Source organism: Cyprinodon tularosa, unplaced genomic scaffold (genome assembly GCF_016077235.1).
Source record: "Cyprinodon tularosa strain WSP-4 unplaced genomic scaffold, ASM1607723v1 ctg363, whole genome shotgun sequence".
Classification (NCBI taxonomy): Eukaryota; Metazoa; Chordata; class Actinopteri; order Cyprinodontiformes; family Cyprinodontidae; genus Cyprinodon; species Cyprinodon tularosa.
Window position 1 is genome coordinate 858,876 of NW_024039078.1, and position 18,060 is coordinate 876,935.

At 38.9% G+C, this 18,060-nt stretch overlaps 1 protein-coding gene across 2 annotated transcripts in view; it reads right to left on the reverse strand.

Annotated features, from left to right (window-relative positions):
- il1rapl2 (interleukin 1 receptor accessory protein-like 2) overlaps positions 1-18,060 on the reverse strand; it is a 690,042-nt gene that overhangs the window by 182,356 nt on the left and 489,626 nt on the right. The window lies entirely within an intron of this gene.

An 18,060-nucleotide genomic window follows, 5' to 3' on the forward strand; every position in this document is an offset into this window, starting at 1 on the left:
GTGCTTTACATGATTAAAATATAGGAAAATAAAACAAAATCAAAGCAAGTAGGACAAATCAATAAATAAATAAATAAAATAAATATTGCAGAAACCAAAAAGAACATTAAAAACAGTTCAACTAAAGAAATCTAAAAAGTTGAACTGATAATGTTTCAGTTGAACTGTTTAACTAGAACAGTCGAAGGCAATCCTAAACAAATGTGTTTTTAGTCTTGATTTAAAGGAACTCAGGCTTTCCGCACTTTTACAGTTTTCTGGAAGTTTGTTCCAGATAAGTGGAGCATAGGAACTAAATGCTGCTTCTCCATGTTTAGTTCTGGTTCAGGTGTTGTGAATGAAACGGTGCCCAGCTTGAAAGAGCTCCTGTGTGTCGCTGAATGTGTGCTTTGATCATGGGTGTTCTAGACGGGGGCCAGTGCCACTGTAGATCATGTCCTGGCCCCTGTTGTGGCCCCTTTACTGAAGACATAATACTCAAAGAAATTCTAATAAAGATGTGCGCTGGTACAGACATAGTTACTGATAGGTTCTTTGGATCTATTACATTTTTTTCTTTACAAATTATTTAAAAACAATAAGGCGATAGCTTCAGTGGTATTGAGATAGGATCCCAGTTTTCATCTTCTAAATGTTGTTTTCAAAGCTCTAACTGTTACGGCTGAATTTTTCAGATTTCATAGAAAACAGTCCTTTTAACTTAAATTAAGACAAAATTATGTCAAATTTCTAAATTATGAATGTATAATAACCTATTAAGACATAGAATTTTAATTAAACCTAATTTAATAGAAATTTCATTTGACTCCCTTGCCCTGTTTTTTATTTAATGCTTTTCTGTGCCCCCATGATAACACTCTGGCCCCCTCCTGGCCCCCCGGTACATTTGGTCTAGAGCCGCCATTGGTATTGATGACTGAAAGACATCTTCTGCCTCCATTTATCTGTTTACTACAGTGTGTTGAATTCATGTTAATGTAGATTTAAAGACATTTCAATTAGTGGAAAAAATTGCAGAAGCGAATATAAAAAAAATTCGAATCAACCAAAACCTTCGTACCTCCATGGACTCCCTAGGGGTCGCAGACCCCCTGTTGAAGACCTCCGACTTAAAGTCTACTTAAAAACGTACTATGGGAGAGACAACATAGAAGAAAAAACAATTCTGTCTGTTTTTGGTCTGGACCAAACAAGAAGACCAAAGGGGAGCTTTGGTCTGAATATACCTTTGTCAGGATTTGGTGTTGGATCGAGGACCCAAATGCAGAGGCAAGGAGGCAGAGGTGAATTTAGGTGGGTTTAATGAGGTTCACAGGAACTGAGGCAGGAATCAAAAATACAACAGAAATAACAAACAGACCAGAACAAAGGAGACATCAGAGGAAAACCAAACTCTAGGAGCCAGGGAGACACGAGGTAAGCAGACAGACGTTAGATGAGGATCCAGCAAACAGGAACTGAGGAGGGAGGCTTATAAAGGGGACAGAGACAAAGAGAGGGCTAACGAGGGGATTGAAAACAGGTGAGGGCAGAGCAGAAAACAGAGCTAGGGAAAGAGGACACAAGAGGGCAGCAGAGGACAACAAATGGAAAACCAAGACTGTGACAACCTTTGGTTTTCAGGTGAAGTCATCCTCTTGTTTTGGGTGTATGCTGGGACGGCAGGAGGCTGAAAGGCTAAATCCTCTTTATCTTTTTATCAAACATGTAGAAGATCAGGGACTAAACTGGTTTGTATTTTAAGTTAATTAAAACCTCTTCAAATTTTCTGGATAGCCCAGTTCTATTGGAGGAAAAGTAATGTCAGAGTAGAGCAGCCACAGTGGTTGATATGTTGCTCTTTTTGTGTGCAGTTCTTATTTAATGACAAACATAGAATTAGGAAATGTAGCCAAAAGGTAAAAGCTTGGTTGAAAGCAGTGGTCACTTATTCAACTTCACTTTTTTTGTTTTTTTGTAGCTGTTAGAAATAATGTTTAACAATCATATAAGGAATTTTTAAATCCTTAAACGCCTAGATTGTTAATCTAGTCTACTAATTATAGGTCTAGGGGATGTCTTTAAAAATTTACTTTGAGAAATAATAATTAATTTAGAATTTCAAATGTTTTTTGATTATTTAATGGGATATAAATATTTTCAATTTTACTTAGATTTAATGATATATTTAATACTTGAAAAGTGTATCAGATAAATAAATAGATATTATAGACATTATTGGATTTCCTGGGACATTCACACTTAAATTATGACATTCACATGTATTTAACTATACATTTTTTGCCCTCCATATTCCTCCAAATTCCATAATAATTATAGTGAAAACCATTTGGTGTCTCTTTTTCTGAATAACTGTAGAAATAAATACATAAAATAAATATATAATTCTGTAAAAAAAAATATCCCACAAACCTAAAGCTATTTAGCCATAAAAGTTGGTATTGATGGCGTAACACAGTGAAAAAGCGGTATATGTTCTGAAAGCTATTGTTCGCCTCATTCTTTGCAAAAAAAAAAAAGGAAAAAAAAGACCTACAGCCATCCTTAAGAGTTATATGGAAACAGTTGGAGGACACAAGATACCTCTGTTTGGTACCAAATGTGTTATATCACTATCCCACCTGAAAAAAAATTACCAACAGAATATATATAGAAGAATGTCACAAAATTGACAAATCTATCTTGAACCTGAGCTATTTTTTAGATTGTGTCAAGATAAACTTATGTTGTTGAATCCACCTTCAACAGCACTCCATTCTCTTGGCTAAAGTACATCCCACGCTGTGTATCTGCTGTTCATCTAAATCCATCTCTGTCTAGACTGGCGAGGAAGCGAGAAGGGATGAAGGAAAAGGGAGAGCAAAATGAACAGAAGCGGTGAAGGGAGCAAATAGAGGAGGAGGAGAGGCAGACGGTCTATGTCTCTCCTCCTGGTTTAATGATTTATATTATGAGGGTCCTTGTCCTGAAAAAAAAATGGCGTCCTACTCACTGTAACAATGTGTTGTGAGTCATTCAACAGCCTGCTTAACAACTTGCTCTAAATAAGCAGAAAGGCAAAGAGAAAAGAGAGGCAGACGATGAGAAAGTGATGGCAGATTTATTAAAACAACAACAACAACATGGTTTGAGTCATGCACGTATCAAGTGAATAACACTTGATGTACAAGTGGTGTGAAAAACACAAATTCAGACCACAAGCAAACTCGTTAGAACCATTTCACAGTTTAGCGCTGCTGATGGTAAATCATGACAACAATCTGTGAAATTGTGCAGTAAATGCCTGGTCTGCTTCTTCATGACTGATTAGAAACAGAAAAGTATTGTTTGGTACGGGCAGAGTGAACCGACTTAGCTTCAAAACAAAGAAGAAAAAGTTGAAATCCTTAAAATGACAAGGTTGATACTTTAATATGTTTTAAACACTATGCTAAAATATAAAGCAGAATATTTACACATCATACAGTAATTTTGATCCTGTAAATAAAATCCAGGAAATCAATTGCTTGAAGTCACCGTAACCCAAAATAAATCCAACAAACTAGAATATTATTAAATCCGTGTCCAAATCCAGCTGTCCTTTTTACCATATAGTATCACTGAGCAAATAGCATCACGTTTAATGCAGTATTAGGTTATAAAGCACTATAAAGAGATTTTAACATCTCAGGGTGATACATCCATATTCTGCTGACAGAAAGAATTTGGTACAACTCTAAATCTATCGAGACATGGCTGTCAACCTAAACTGAAAGTCTGGGTAAAGAGAGCATTAAATAGAGAAGCAGTAAGGGGCCTAAGATACATCTAGAGCAGTGTTTTCCAACCCTGGTTTTTAAGGCACACCCCACACCATTATGGACCTACTTCCAAACCGGTCATGATGTTGCAGGCAGCAGATCGCTCCCCACTTGGTCTCCAGACTCTCTCCCGTCTGTCACATGTATCCCGTATGAACCTATTTTCACCTGAGAAAAGCACAGGGCGCCAGTGGAGAATTTGCCACTACTGGTATTCTCTTGCAAATGCCAAGCATCCTGCATGTTGTTGGGCTGTGAGCCCAACCCCAATCTGAGGACTTCTGGCCCTCATACCATCCTCATGGAGTTGGGTTATGGCCATGTGTGCAGACACATGCACATGTGTGGCCTGTTGGAGGTCATTTTCAGGGCTTCTTCTGTTCCTCCTTGCACAAAGGTGGAGGTATCGGTCCTGGTGCAGGGTTGTTGCCTTCCTACAGCCTTATCTACATCTCCTGGTCTCATTGCATGCCTCCTGGTAGCGCCTCCAGCCTCTGGACACTACACTTACAGACACCGCAAACTGTCTTACCACAGCTCACAATGATGTGCCACTCTGGATGAGCTGCACTGCTTAAGCAATTTGTGTGGATTGTGGAGTCTGTCTCTACCACGAGTCTGAAAGCACCACCAACACTCAAAAGTGACCAAAACGTCACCAAGGAAGCATAGATACTGAGAAGGGGTCTGTGGTCCCCACCTGCAGAACCACTACTTTATTGACTGTGTCTTGCTAACTGCCAAGATTTTCCACCTGCTTTCTATGGCATTTGCACAACAGCATGTGGAATTGATTGTCAATCAGTTTTGCTTCCTAATAGGACGGTTTTACCTGATTGAATTTATATTGTGTTGTTTTAGTGTAGTGTATACAGATATCCATGACAAACTTATTTTTGGAGGACAAAGATTAGCTTTTTAGTTTAATATTATATAATAATTTATAATTTATTTATAATTGTACTCATCAAAGCTGTTTTAATTGTTTATTGTTGTTCCTGCACTACAGGATAAATTGCTGCCTGAAGTTTAAACCGAAAAGTATAAAAAAGATACATAAACTGCATACTAGTCGACTGTATTACTGTTAGTAACAACAGATGATGCACACCAATTGGAAACTGTAAAGAGCACTGCCAGTGCTGCAATGAGTTTATAGTAAGTGAGCGAATGATTTGATCATCAGACTGCTGATAGTGGCACTAGATATAAATGGCAGAAATAGGAGGCCTTAAAATCTAATTTAACTTAGGGCCCAATGGAGGCTTGGGCCCTTGGTCTGTGTTGGGCTGCGCTACAATGAAAAGGTTTAAAAACAAGAGTATTCAGTAATGGGAATTACCCCAATAAACTATGATAGGACAGTTTTCTCAGACACCCTGGTCAATCTGCTTTGTTGTATGACCTATCAACATTTTCCATGGTGTTTTAGAGCTAAAGAGTTGAACTAAAACATTTCTATTAATCTTTTTACTCACAATTAATAGCCAGACATTAGTGTTGACATTTACTGTAGTACCTGGGTTAGAAAAAAAATAATTTGCTTTCAAGCAATACACTCCTCCCACAGGGGTCTAGTTTAGTCAAAAGCAAAAGGGAGAGAAAAGAAAAAAACTGGAAAACTGATGAGTCAAATTAACAGAAAGCACTTTTATTCATTTAATTAATAAGCTTCTCATTAATCTCATTCTAGTCAAAACCTAATTTCTCATTCCATGGATCCAGACAGTGGGCAGGGAGCAGACAAAGGGTGGTGTCTGAGCACTTGCCATGAGCAAACAGGGCGATGTGTAGCAGTAGTTAATGAAATGGGTGGTTATCAAGGCAAACAGGCTTCATTAGGCCAGGTGTAATGACCTGTGTCACTTTTCATCTCTTTTTCACTCACTCTCCTCCTCTCTCCTGGCTCTCCTTCCTCCCTCTGCATATTTTTCACTTTATACAATATACTCAAAGGAGGAAAACAATCCTAGAAAGTTTAGATATTTTCCAGAAGAGAAGTGGTCTCATTCTGATGAAGCTCAAGAAAGATTTCAATGCCAATTTACTTCCTTAATAGTGGGACCCAAAAGACATCTGAAGCCGGGCATACACTGTAAGATATTTTCAACTGCTGTTCTCTGTTACAGCTCAAACTGTACAACGAAATTGCAGGGTTTAAAAGTTCCTAGCTCATGATTTATGTACTTACATTCCTCTGATGCGACTAACTGCTCACACTGTACGCCAAAAACCACACATCGGACTCGTCAATTTGGAAGAAGAAGAACTCCCCTGTTTGCACATGCACATTCGCGAGGTTCAGGTAAATTGGCTCACAGAAGCTTGTATCTCTGCTTCAATGCAGGATTTGCCCAAGAACATCTCACCAGAGCCGACTGAATTTCATACGTTTTCTCCCCACCTTACGATTCCTGATCGGGAGGTGGTCGTAAGACGCTAATCGCCACTTGTTTTACCCCCTGTATACTACATGACGTAGGATGCTCAATGAGGCTAAAACTCTGGCCGATCCAAAAAATTCTGGATAATCTGCCCCAAAATGGGAAAAAATTCGTACAGTGGATGCCCGACTTAGTATTTTAGAGCTGATAAAACTCCAGGGAGGCAATGCAGTGACTAGCTGTCTAATATAGAGCAGCTACTCAATGCCAAAAACTCTACGAGATCTTTTCTTTGCCTTACTGTGGCTGGGTTAGATCTATGCTGCCACCTAGTGGCTGGAGGTTTATTATTTATATAAAAGTAAGATAATACTATGGATGTTTGCCTATAAATAGACTTTTTTTTTTGCATTTAAAACCAATTGGTCCTATTTTGTATCAATACCAATATCATTTGATAAAATATTATGCAATTTGGCAGAATAAAGGTTTTCTTACATCACCAGTTACTTCAACTCCTGACAACATGAAAGTTACGAGGCGCACTGTTAAAGACACGGTACTTCATTTGAGCCTATAACATCAAGCAACCTTTTATATTACAGAGAAATGTTTTTAAAGAATAATACTAACAAGAGTTATAACAATGGCAGTACAATATAAAATAATTGCAAATAACAATCCTGTTTTTAATTAAGCATGTTCTGATTGAACTCTTTTATTTCTCATACAATACAGATATAACAGCTTTGTTTATTGGCCGATAAGATACAAACCCTATATATCAGCAGGAATCATACATATTTTTATTACTTAGTTTCAAGACTGGATAAAGTTTTGATCAAGTGATTTTACTCAAATAGAGACCATGAGTCAACGATTTATAGGCTAACAACTGAATGACTTATTATTAAATTATAAAATACAGAAAGTTTAAACTGAAGCTGAGTGTTTCTATCAACTTGCTAATATGGCAGATTTTGGATGCAGGCCGATGTAGTCAGTCACTTATTTTTATTTATTTTCATTATATCCTTAGATATAATGGAATGTTAAACTTATCTTGAATTACTCAAATTAGAGGACTATAAAAACCAGAAATAAAGTAAAACAGGAATGACAGTTTACCTTTTATGGGTATTTGCATTGGATTACAGAAATACAGTCAATCTGCATTATCAAAACAGGATTTTTTCTTTAACGTTCAAAGCTGATATTGCACAGAAACAGGTCCAGAGTAGGAGAGAACCTACAGGTAGCAAAGACAACGAGCATGGACTCATGGATGTGACATTTTGTGGCCATATGAAGTACTGGGCTAGTGGCGGCCTAGTGGTTAGGGCACTGTGCATGGAATCCTAAGGTTTTAAGTTCAAGCCCCACTCCCACGGACTGCCACTGTGGTACCCTGAGGATGAACCTTGACCCCCACACTGCTCCCTGGGCACCGCACCATGGTCCCCAAGAGGATGGGTTAAATGCAGAGAGTGGATTTCTTCAATGTGAGATCAGTAAAGATCAATTCAATTAATAAATTATGAATCTCAACACATAGAACATTCAAAGTCTGGGCAGTTGTTTACACACGTGTTTCAAATATAACCTTCATATACAATAAATATATATCATTTGTGCATTTCTTTTGCATAATTATGTCTTAATACTGATTCCAGGAAAAGTTCAGACTCTAAATCAAGACATTTTGAAATAACTGGATGCAGACTTAAATCAACCTGATATCAACTATAAGCAAATTAGCTCCAGCAGTTGGATTGTGTTTAAGATAGTCAGTAAAAAAAAAAAATAAAGCATTCTTTCTGAGCAGGACATTCTAAACTTTTTATGATGTAACAAATCTGGATTTTTATTGAAATCTTTCCCTGTCATTTTAAATGACATTTATGATTTAAGTGAGACTATTGGAAGCTGCAGCTTTTGTTTTCCTTGATTTCGTAACATTTACAGTAGTAGCCATTAAAATTTCCCCACTTTCCCTTATGGATACCTGGCTGGTCCTTGGCTGGTCCCCTACACTTCCTTTTTAAACATCAATATTTGTACTAAAATATTCCTTTTGTCATGATTTGTGCAGATTAAGATCTAAAGAGAAGCGTAATCTCCTGGTCAGACCCTGTATTTCAGTAAAATGGTGGAGTCAGAGTAAAAAAATATGCAAAGGGGGTCACTCAGTGGCTGGAAGTTGGAGGGGATTTCACTGGGAGTTGGAGGGAAGTGGGCTGCCATTCAGCAGGCGCTTGATTGGGAAGGGCCCATTTGAATGGCTGCTACTGTACATTTTAACATGGCTGTTTATATCCCCCTTGTCAGGACTCCTGTTTTTGTGTTTGTGTTTCTGTGTTTGTCTCCCTTCCTCCACCAGGAGGCGCCTGGTTCTGGTCCGCCTCCTCACACACCTGCTGATCGTTTCCTCATTAAACGGAATGTTTTTAAGCTGCTGACTGCCACTACATCAACACCAGAGTGTTTGCCATTTTAGGGTACTCTAGCCAAGCTGAGTTTTTGCTGAGTCAAGCTGAGCTTTTTGTCAACCTGAGTTTAACTTTGTTTTTTGTCTTTACCTCTCGGCAGGAAGTCATCCTGCAAACAGGATTTCTCGGACCTTCACTCCCTGGAAGGATCAACTGAGCTTCAAACTGAGCTGGGGTTCAAACAGGAGGTTTGGATCCACTTTCCCCAAGAGATCATTTGAGCTTCTCACTGAGAAAGGGATTATTCTCCACTGCGACCCGTTCAAGTACCGCAGGAAATCTGAGTGGCAGTCAGTTTCTCCGTACACCAACTATCAACCGCATTCTGGGTAAACCCTGTTCCGCCCTCCACCGAATCAGACATACACTGGAACCACAGCACACAGACAGGAGTCAAGGATTCAACTACTTCTCTGGAAACGTGAGTCGGCAGCCAAAACCTCTTCTCCAAGTTCACAAGTCAAATTCCCCACTGAGCCTGAACTAACCGCTGTGTCTTCCCCTCACTTTACAGTTCCGAGCAACACTTCTCCCTCTGTTTAACTTCTTCAATAAAACCTGTTAAACCTTTTCCCTGGTCTCTCTGTTCGGTTTTCTGCATTTGGGTCTGAACCTTGTAAGATCATAACACCCCTAACCGTCCTACTCCCCCATAATGTGCTAAAATGCACACACTGTACATAGTAAATCATCAATAGTAGGAAAAATCTTAAACATAGAAATCCATCCACAAAATGATTACTGATCAGTATTAAATGTAAGAAGTTAAATGTTGTTATAGGTGGAGCCATATTATTAGATTCTGCGTTAATGATATAAATATTACAGTTTGAAGTGCTTGGAGTGTAGCTTAGTCCACGGGCTGAAGGATGTGTGATGTAAAAAAATTTAAATAAGAACTCGCAGTCACTTCAAGCTACTGCTCTCAAGGTCCATGTTGTGGAGTTTTACATCATGGTGAAATGTTATTGTTTTGATAGTGGTTCCATCCCATTAAGGCCTTTGGAGACCGTGCAGAACATTAGGAAATGTTCATTGCTATAGAGAGATGTAGGGTGCTACCAGCTTCACTTTACAGTAGACCTGCTAAGTTCTGAGGCGTATATAACGGCCTCTAGGTATTACAATAGACAGAAACAAGAGGTAAACTGATTCCACAATTTTTTTGTACCAGAATTTAGACGAAGGATTAAAAAGAAAAACACCTTGGCTGACAAATGGGATCAGTGCAACATTTCATGAAAGAAAGGAAATCAAACAAGTGCTGAAAAAAATAAGCAAAGAGATGGACTTTAGTGGGTTATTCTCAGTCCTACATTCACACAAGCAAAGGAGACAAAGCAACAATGTAATCTACACATCTGAGATGCGAAGCAATGTGAAATAATCTCACGTGTCCTCATGTCCTTTTTCCCCGGTTACAAGGAGACGTTGTACTCCAGTCAGATTAAATGCAAGAGTTAAGTTATTCAGGTCACTAAAAGGTTGCTCTAGCATACTTTATAATCTATTTAGCATCCATTTGTTTTAGTATTATCTCATTTCCTACCCTTCAGTATTAAGTTTGGTCTTTTTTTTCGAGCACTTTTGACTACTTTGGCTGAAATCTTCCGTTTAACTTTTCTTTCCTGAGTTTTTGCTGCTGTTTAGTTGCTTCACTGTTACTATTTATTGATTGCTGGTTGAAACATGCTGTGGTTTCATTTAGTGTTGAATTAATACAAGGAGCAAGCTCCCCTGGGAGGAAATTAAAGGTAAGGGAATGCTTCACTAATCTGATGATTGAATTATTAACTCACTCAGTGACTTCTAATTATTGTAATTAGAAAAAAATAATGAGTCAGTGAGATTGGAGGCCTCAAACAGAAGAAAGAAAGACTTGCAGTTTGGGATGTAGAGCAGGGATTATTGTAAAGTATCATGATTGATTATATCAATTTAAATCCTTGAAAAAACATTCCATGCATACAGTGCTTTGCCAATGCTTTCTGTTGTGCAAATAGTGATTGGTAGTGCGTATCTGGTAAAAATCTAATGAGTTTGTGTCCAGGATGTGAGGCGTCTGTGTTTGCTGTATTTTGCCTCACAGTCAGTGAGAACGTGGATGGAATATTTAATGTGGGTTGGAAAAAAATCAGGACTCCAAAGAAGTTGCTTTTTTAGACCAACAGCTAAACTCTCTGGAAAGGAGACTCCACGAACCTCCTGGATCCTCCCAATAAAAGCCTTTCTCCTATGAGGATTGCTCAATCCTCATAGGAGAAAGGTCAGTAATGCTGGTATCACTCCACTAAAATATTACTTTATTAGCAAAAGAGTTTATAATCGATCCCTACTTTAACTTATAAAATCAATCTTATGAAAATATTTAACTATATTTTCTGATAATTGCCTATATTCAACCAATAACAGCTACAGTCGGCATTGTGCTACTGCTGGTCTGTATGCAGGGGTCTGCTGCTCTAGACAACCACAACATAATATTTAAAAGTACCACACATGCACAGGGAGTTCATGCAAACTCCTTGCAGATTGCTTTCACCCAACATTCTTTAATTTACAGATTAATACTAAGCAACATATTGAAGAAAATGTGTTGTTTGAAAGTAAATGCACCTATATGGCAACTTGCAGTAAATTGCACATAAAAAACAAGATAATATTTACAGAACCAAATACTGTAGTGTCATTATCGCAGCCCCGGTAGGGATAATGATCTAATTACTCGCTTCATTCACCTGCCCTACCCTCCCCGTTCTCTCATTACAGTATCATTCATCTTATCCACCTGCTCCTCCTGCTTTATATACGGCTCAGCCCAGCTATCGGAGCTAGATCATAATTTCTGTATGCTCTATGTTATTTCTGTTTCGTTGATTAAGTCCTTGGTTCATGTCCTGACTCTTGGTCTGTGTTGAGATGGTTTTAGTGTTTTTCTCGTGTCTCCTTATCGTGCCCTGGCTCTTCTCCGCTGAGGCAATTCTGGTCATGTTTGGCTCAGCGTGTGGTGGGAGCTTGGGCCCTGGCTCTTCACCGCAGGGCATGCTCGGTTTTGGCTCGGAGAGAGCCGGTTTTATTTCCCATGATCCTGGCTCCTTGAAGGAGCTCTGAACCTGCCTGAATGATCGGAACCCCTGGTCGGGCTACAGATTCCTGGACCTCAGAACTTTCCTGTTCTGAACTTATTCCTTGTCGTGGACCGGCCTCCTGCCTGCTCACTGGGGCTTCTGCATTGGGTCACTCTGGACGGCTCAGCACCGCGTCTCGTTGGCAGTCCATTGGCTGGATCCTGCCTCACCTGAGAGGATGGACTGAAGAGGGAAAACCACAAACTAGAATTGGGTCAAGATGTGGCCAAAAAAGAGCGGGGATCCAGGTGGAAAAAGGTTCCCAGCGTTCTCACGCACCTCGCTCTTCTAGCTGGTTCAACTTAACGAGTCCTTTTTCCACAATGGCGGTCATACAAACAAGCCGATAAAGTACCAAACGCATAGTGTAGAGCGGATGTAGATTTGACCAATCAGAGGCCTCCTGTCTGCGGCACTGTCTGCGGTCATCTACAATTTTGGTGAGGTGCTCTGGAAGGGGGCTCGGTATATCTGCATTATCTGTGACAGACACGCAGTCGCCTGGTTTCTGAGTATAAACCAGCCTTTAAGAACCTTGAGTGCTGCAGAAATTCTTTTGTAACCTTGGCCAGATCTGTGTCTTGCCACAAATCTGTCTCGAAACTCCTTGGGCAGTTCTTTTGAAGGGATCGTTCTCGTTCGCTCTGACAAGCACTGTGAGCTGTAAGGTCTTATATGTGCCTTATCTGTGCTTTTTCTAATCAAGTCCAATCTGTTTAATTAAACACAACTGGACTCCAATGAAGGAGCAGAACCATCTCAAGGTGGATCAGAGGAAATGAACAGCATGTGTTAAATATGAGTGTCACAGTGCCACCATTAGATATTTCAGTTTTTCTTTTTTAATAAATTTGCAAAAATTTCTAGATCTCTGTAGTTTTCTGTCAAGATGGGGTGCTAAGTGTATTAATGAGAATTACAATAAACTTTTTTTTTCTTTTTTCACAAATGGCTGCAATGAAAGAAAGAGTGAAAAATACTTTCCGTACCCACTGTAAATCCCAGTGATGGTTAATATTATTTAAAGCCTGTTTAATAAAAGGCTTTACTAACACATTTACCTTTTAGCAAACAGCATAATAACAAAAAAAGGCTATTCGTGTAAAATAGAAATGACCCAAAATATGAAGTAAAACTGAACAAACAAAAAGAAAGTAAGTGGGGTGAAAGCAAGCAGCAAAAGCTGCCTCAGAGTTAGATTAGATGGAAACTAAGATGGAGAGAGTGACTGCGAGATAATATATAAAATAGAGGAGAAGGAAAAGGAGGTTGTAATGGCCATTTAGACTACAATAATGGACCCATTAAACCTGCTGTACCTTAGTGCTATTAGTTCTGAAAAATTAGGAAAAAGGCCCTTCAGTGTACCACAATTTCTCCTGTTTTATTATAGATTGTTTCAATGCTGCAGATAATGGATCTCAGAAGAGGAAAAAGGGAATGAATAATTACTGTTTAGAAGGCTTTTATGGATTTTATATAGGACCATTTGCCTTATGCATTTATTTAATGACTCTGGATAGAATACTTTCCACAGTTAAGGTAAGAATGATTGCTCAAAATGGACTTTGGGCAGGATTAAGCATAATTGGGACAATTTATTAGACATGTCCCATTGCAGCTTTGTATGTTAAAAGATGTTCAGAAGGAAATCCAGATGGCGTTGTTTTCCCACTCTAAGATCTGCTAATGGATTATAACTTTAGCTTTTAGTGTCTCCTGATTCTAAGTGACGTGTCAACATTGTCCTAGAGTAAAGAATAAGATTTAAACAAGCTCTACATTAGTGGGAAAGATACTCTATATATCAGACCTGAGGAGAACGCAGACATAAAAGACACTTGCTGGAAGCTAATGGATGGGCTAAGGTCTACCGGTACATTTTTTTCTTTTCTGGTATGTATGGAAATGCGCGGCACGAAAAGGTGACATACTTTGAGAGAATATACACTATGTCAGAAAATATTTTCATTCAAAGGACACATTTCTCGTCCGATTGTTCATTTCACCCTGATCACTTATGTCCGTATAAACAGTACAATCACATTATTATTTTTTTTGTTTTGAGTTTGAATACATTACAATAAATTTCAGAAATCTGAACATGGCTGATAAATCCACCTTTTTTTCTTTCTCCAAACTAGTTAAATGTAGTTATTTCGGCTTGTATTTATTCTTAAGGTGGTGTAGGCTCGTGCTACGTTCACACCAAATGCGATTTCAGTAGCAAAGAATCGTCTGCTGCTTCATTTTTTATTCTTGGACACCATAAGGTCAGGTGTCCAGTAAAGTGTGTTCGGATGCGTCTGCTGCTCCTGTGTTCAATGGCAGAGAGCGGCTTTGCTATATTTTCTGTGATCAGTGGGTAAAAATAGATGTTGGAGATTGACCTGTTTTTCAGTGCAGTCCTGTTTCTCTGACTGTGACTGGCTGGATGTGCTCTCTTCATTCTATGACATGGGTGCTGGCTCGGAGCTCGTCTGCCTGGCTGTGTGTTTCCTGGATGGAGCCGCCTTTTACAGCTGCTTTTTATATCTCTGCTTCTGTCTCCTTGAACCCCAGTCAGCCTCGGCAGATGGCCGCTCACACTGAGCCTGGTTCTGCTGGAGATTTCTTCCTGTTAAAAGGGAGTTTTTCCTCTCCACTGTCGCTACAAGCATGCTTAGTGTGAGGGATTGCATCCGAGTCACTGAGTCGATGCAATCAACTGGTTTTCCTTAGATAGAAAACTTTGAATCAATTTGACTGGATGATCTGGTGAACTGTAAAGGGCCTTAAGATGACGTGTCTTGTGAATTGGCGCTATAGAAATAAACAGAATTGAATTAAAATGTGGTTTTGATATGTTTTTAAGAGAGAAAACATTGTCTGTGCAGTCAGTTTATCAAGATTTATAATATTATTTCACTGTCGGAGTCGCTCACATCCTGATATACCGGTGTTTTGTCAGAACAGCATACACTATTGGATTGGCATATATTATTCTAATAGGCTACGCTTTATTTTAAGTTTTGAAAAAGAAAATCAGCTTTGACAATACTGTAATTTCTGGGATGTAAAAAATGGCCGGACATGATTGAAGTTCCGATGATCTTTAGAAAAAAGCCTATTAGTTTAGATAAAACCATATTAGTCAGTATTAATTGAAAATAAGTTACTGTAGTAGTAAAACAAACACATGTGCAGTAATTTAAATTTGGTTTGGTTTTATTTTCATGTTTAAAATCAAATAAAATATTAGCTGTGGTTTATATTGTGACTCAGAATTAATTTATGTTGAAAACAAACAGTATGCCGATCTGACAGCATCTGGTGTTCTGACAGAACATCGGCAATGCGCTGTCACTGGGAAACCCTAGCAACAGCTGCCTCAGGCCCGTGTTTTTTGCACCTACTGTTCATGGTGGCTAGAGGTTGATGTTTTTCAGGTATGTGGTATAAAATAGCACCAAAATAACATATTTTGCAGGCAGGTTTTACCTTTTTATCTTAATTTAGGCGTTAATAACCTGTTTCAGAGGAGTGATCATAGCGCCCTGCATCAGCAGTGCTGTGTCTGTCTCCCTGCCTGCTCAAAGATCAGCTTCTCTGATTGGTTGATGTGGCGCGTAAAGCAGCAAAAGTTAAATGTTTCTCCAGCATCGGCTGCTAGTGAAGCACGTCAAGCGCATCAGCATCTGATGCCCTCATGAGGCGCTGCTTCAGCTGCTCGAAACGTGCTGCAGGACCTTTTGATGCGCGTCAACCATAGACTGTGCATGTAAACCAGCTGCTTTTTCTGCTCAAAGCTCGTTGAAGGTTGGAAAATTAGTTCAACTACTTTTTTCATGTAGTAAAACAAGGTTTCAAAGCTTACTAATTCAGTTTCAGATCATTAAATATAGTTTCTGTTCAATTGAAATTCACTTAAAACCATATTTAGTTCATTTAATTTTGAATTTTGGGTGTACAGACTCACTCTGGGCAATTCAAATTCAGTTTCAATCAGTTTAACCTTTCATAGCTAAAGACTACGAAACCTGTGGTAAATGTGAGCAGATATCTACATATGTGTGCTCTACCGGTGACACATCATGCATTTTAAACAGCAGAGTAATAAAACATTCAGGTTAAACAGGTTGTGACCTGTTTTCACCAGAGAAAGTCCAGTATGTGTTGAGAAAAGTAAAGCTACCACTCTATGGATTGAATGATGGTTTTCTCTTAATCATATGGCATATATTATGTCCACAGGTGATGCTCTAATCAGATAAAGTTGTTTGTTGTTTAGTTTTTTCAGTCAGTGTTGACCATGAATAGCAAAAGTTATTTTTCAAAGTGTGTAAACTGCCATTTACCAATTAGCAAAATGGCTCCATTCGTTCCTCCAAAAACATGTTTTTTCATTTTTTCCCCTCCTGCTTTGTCCTTTTCGGTTGTTTTTCTTCGTTTCTCTCTCTGTCAGAGGTACCGATGTGTGAGACGCAGAAGGGTCTGCATCTTAAGGTTGTCTAATGCAATTAACTCAACCACTGGGTTTTCCATACATGTGCTTGTGTGGGGGTGTGCTCGTTTGAGGGAGGAGAGGCATAGACTTGGATACTTAGCATCAGTAGGCTTTTGTCTCTTTTTCTAGGTGACCGTAGCCCTGCTGTGTGTCTATGTGTAGGTGGGAAATGTGGGTTTCTGCCTCTCTTCAGCCTCACTGCACATATAAACTTGTATCTGCGTGTGACTACGTGTGTATACATAATGAACGTCTTGACTCAAATTTTCCAGACCAGTGGAGAAATCATGCTTGAACATGTTTCCAGTGGAAAAAACAAAGGGTATCAGGTCACATCAACCAAATACACACATATGTTGTGACAAAAAAAGGCTGTGCAGAGACTATGAGAATTAAGGTTTATACAAACTGCTGATGAGCTACTTATCCAGCTCTCAGGTGAAGACCCACATTTAGCTCTTGATGTATTAATACTTGTTAAACTAGTAAACTAGAGACTCCTATAATTTTTTTCCTTCACTATTATTTACGTTATTAGTACTTTGGTTCTTTCATTTCTGTTCCCTTTTTCTTCCTATCCCTTAGACTGTAATTTTAATGTACTTTCATTTATGCACTGTGCTTAAACATGGGGCTGTGGGGATGTTGGTGTTGGAGGGGCAAGTGGTATGTTTTTTCAGAAAATTGTAAAAAAAAAAAAATTAAGATTTTTTTTATGTTTGGGCTCCACCCCATCCTTTCTGAATCTTTGTATTGATGTTGCTCAATAAATAAATTAAAGTCGTAGGGAAGCTGCTGTTCCAACTGTTGCATTTCCAAACTCTCCCGAGTGGTGCCCGACTTTACACAAGTGAATAAAGTGAATGTGATTGGTCGTTTATCAAGGGGGTGGGATTGTTGTGGTGGAAGGTTCGCAAGAAAGTTTGATTGTGGCTTGTGTCTCAGAATCATCGTTGCTAACCAGTTAGCAACTTAATGCTAATAGGTTCCCAATGGGAATTTCCATTGGGACCAAGTAGCACTAAATTGGTGACTTAGAAACGACACTGTCAAGGAACGCTATGGACAGAGGAAAGATGCAAGAGGAGGAGAGTTTTGTGTTGGAGGTCGTGGATGAGTCTCCTCCATCATACATGTTTTATTTAGAGGAGGAAAGCGGTGTGAAGATGTTGTGGAAGAGGACGCCAGGGCGGCAGAAGCTTGGTTTGGTGTAGAAGGCTTACAGCCGTACATGTTGGAGCCCTTGCCTCGCAACGCTGCCAGTTCAGTTAGCTCTACGCCTGCTGAAGACACAGACGTCCATCCCTGTGAACACTGGGACGGAACTCAATGGGAAAGGAAATTATGCTTATTTCGTTATCCTGATTTGGAAAAAGGTTCATTATCGACATATGAATCAAGATGCTATGACCGAAAAATTTGATTGACAGATGACCATCAGTCTAACACTCATCAACTCTGTCAAAATCCAGACTGTTTTAAAAGACTTAAAAGTAATAAAATAATAATCCGTTTCAAAGCTACATTGGGTGTAAAAATCTCTTCAACATACTCTGAAAGACTCACAGCTGTAGTCTAAGTATTTCGTCTCGTAAAACTACAAATACATGTATAATTCTTTATTTATTTGTAGAGTTAAATATGTTTATGTGCTGCAACCGAAGTTCTGCTGACAGAGCTTACTTTATTTATTCCACTTGATCCGGTTTCTATTCAATTATTACATTTAATGTAATAATTTAATGTAAAATACTGTGTCAATTGTAATTCACA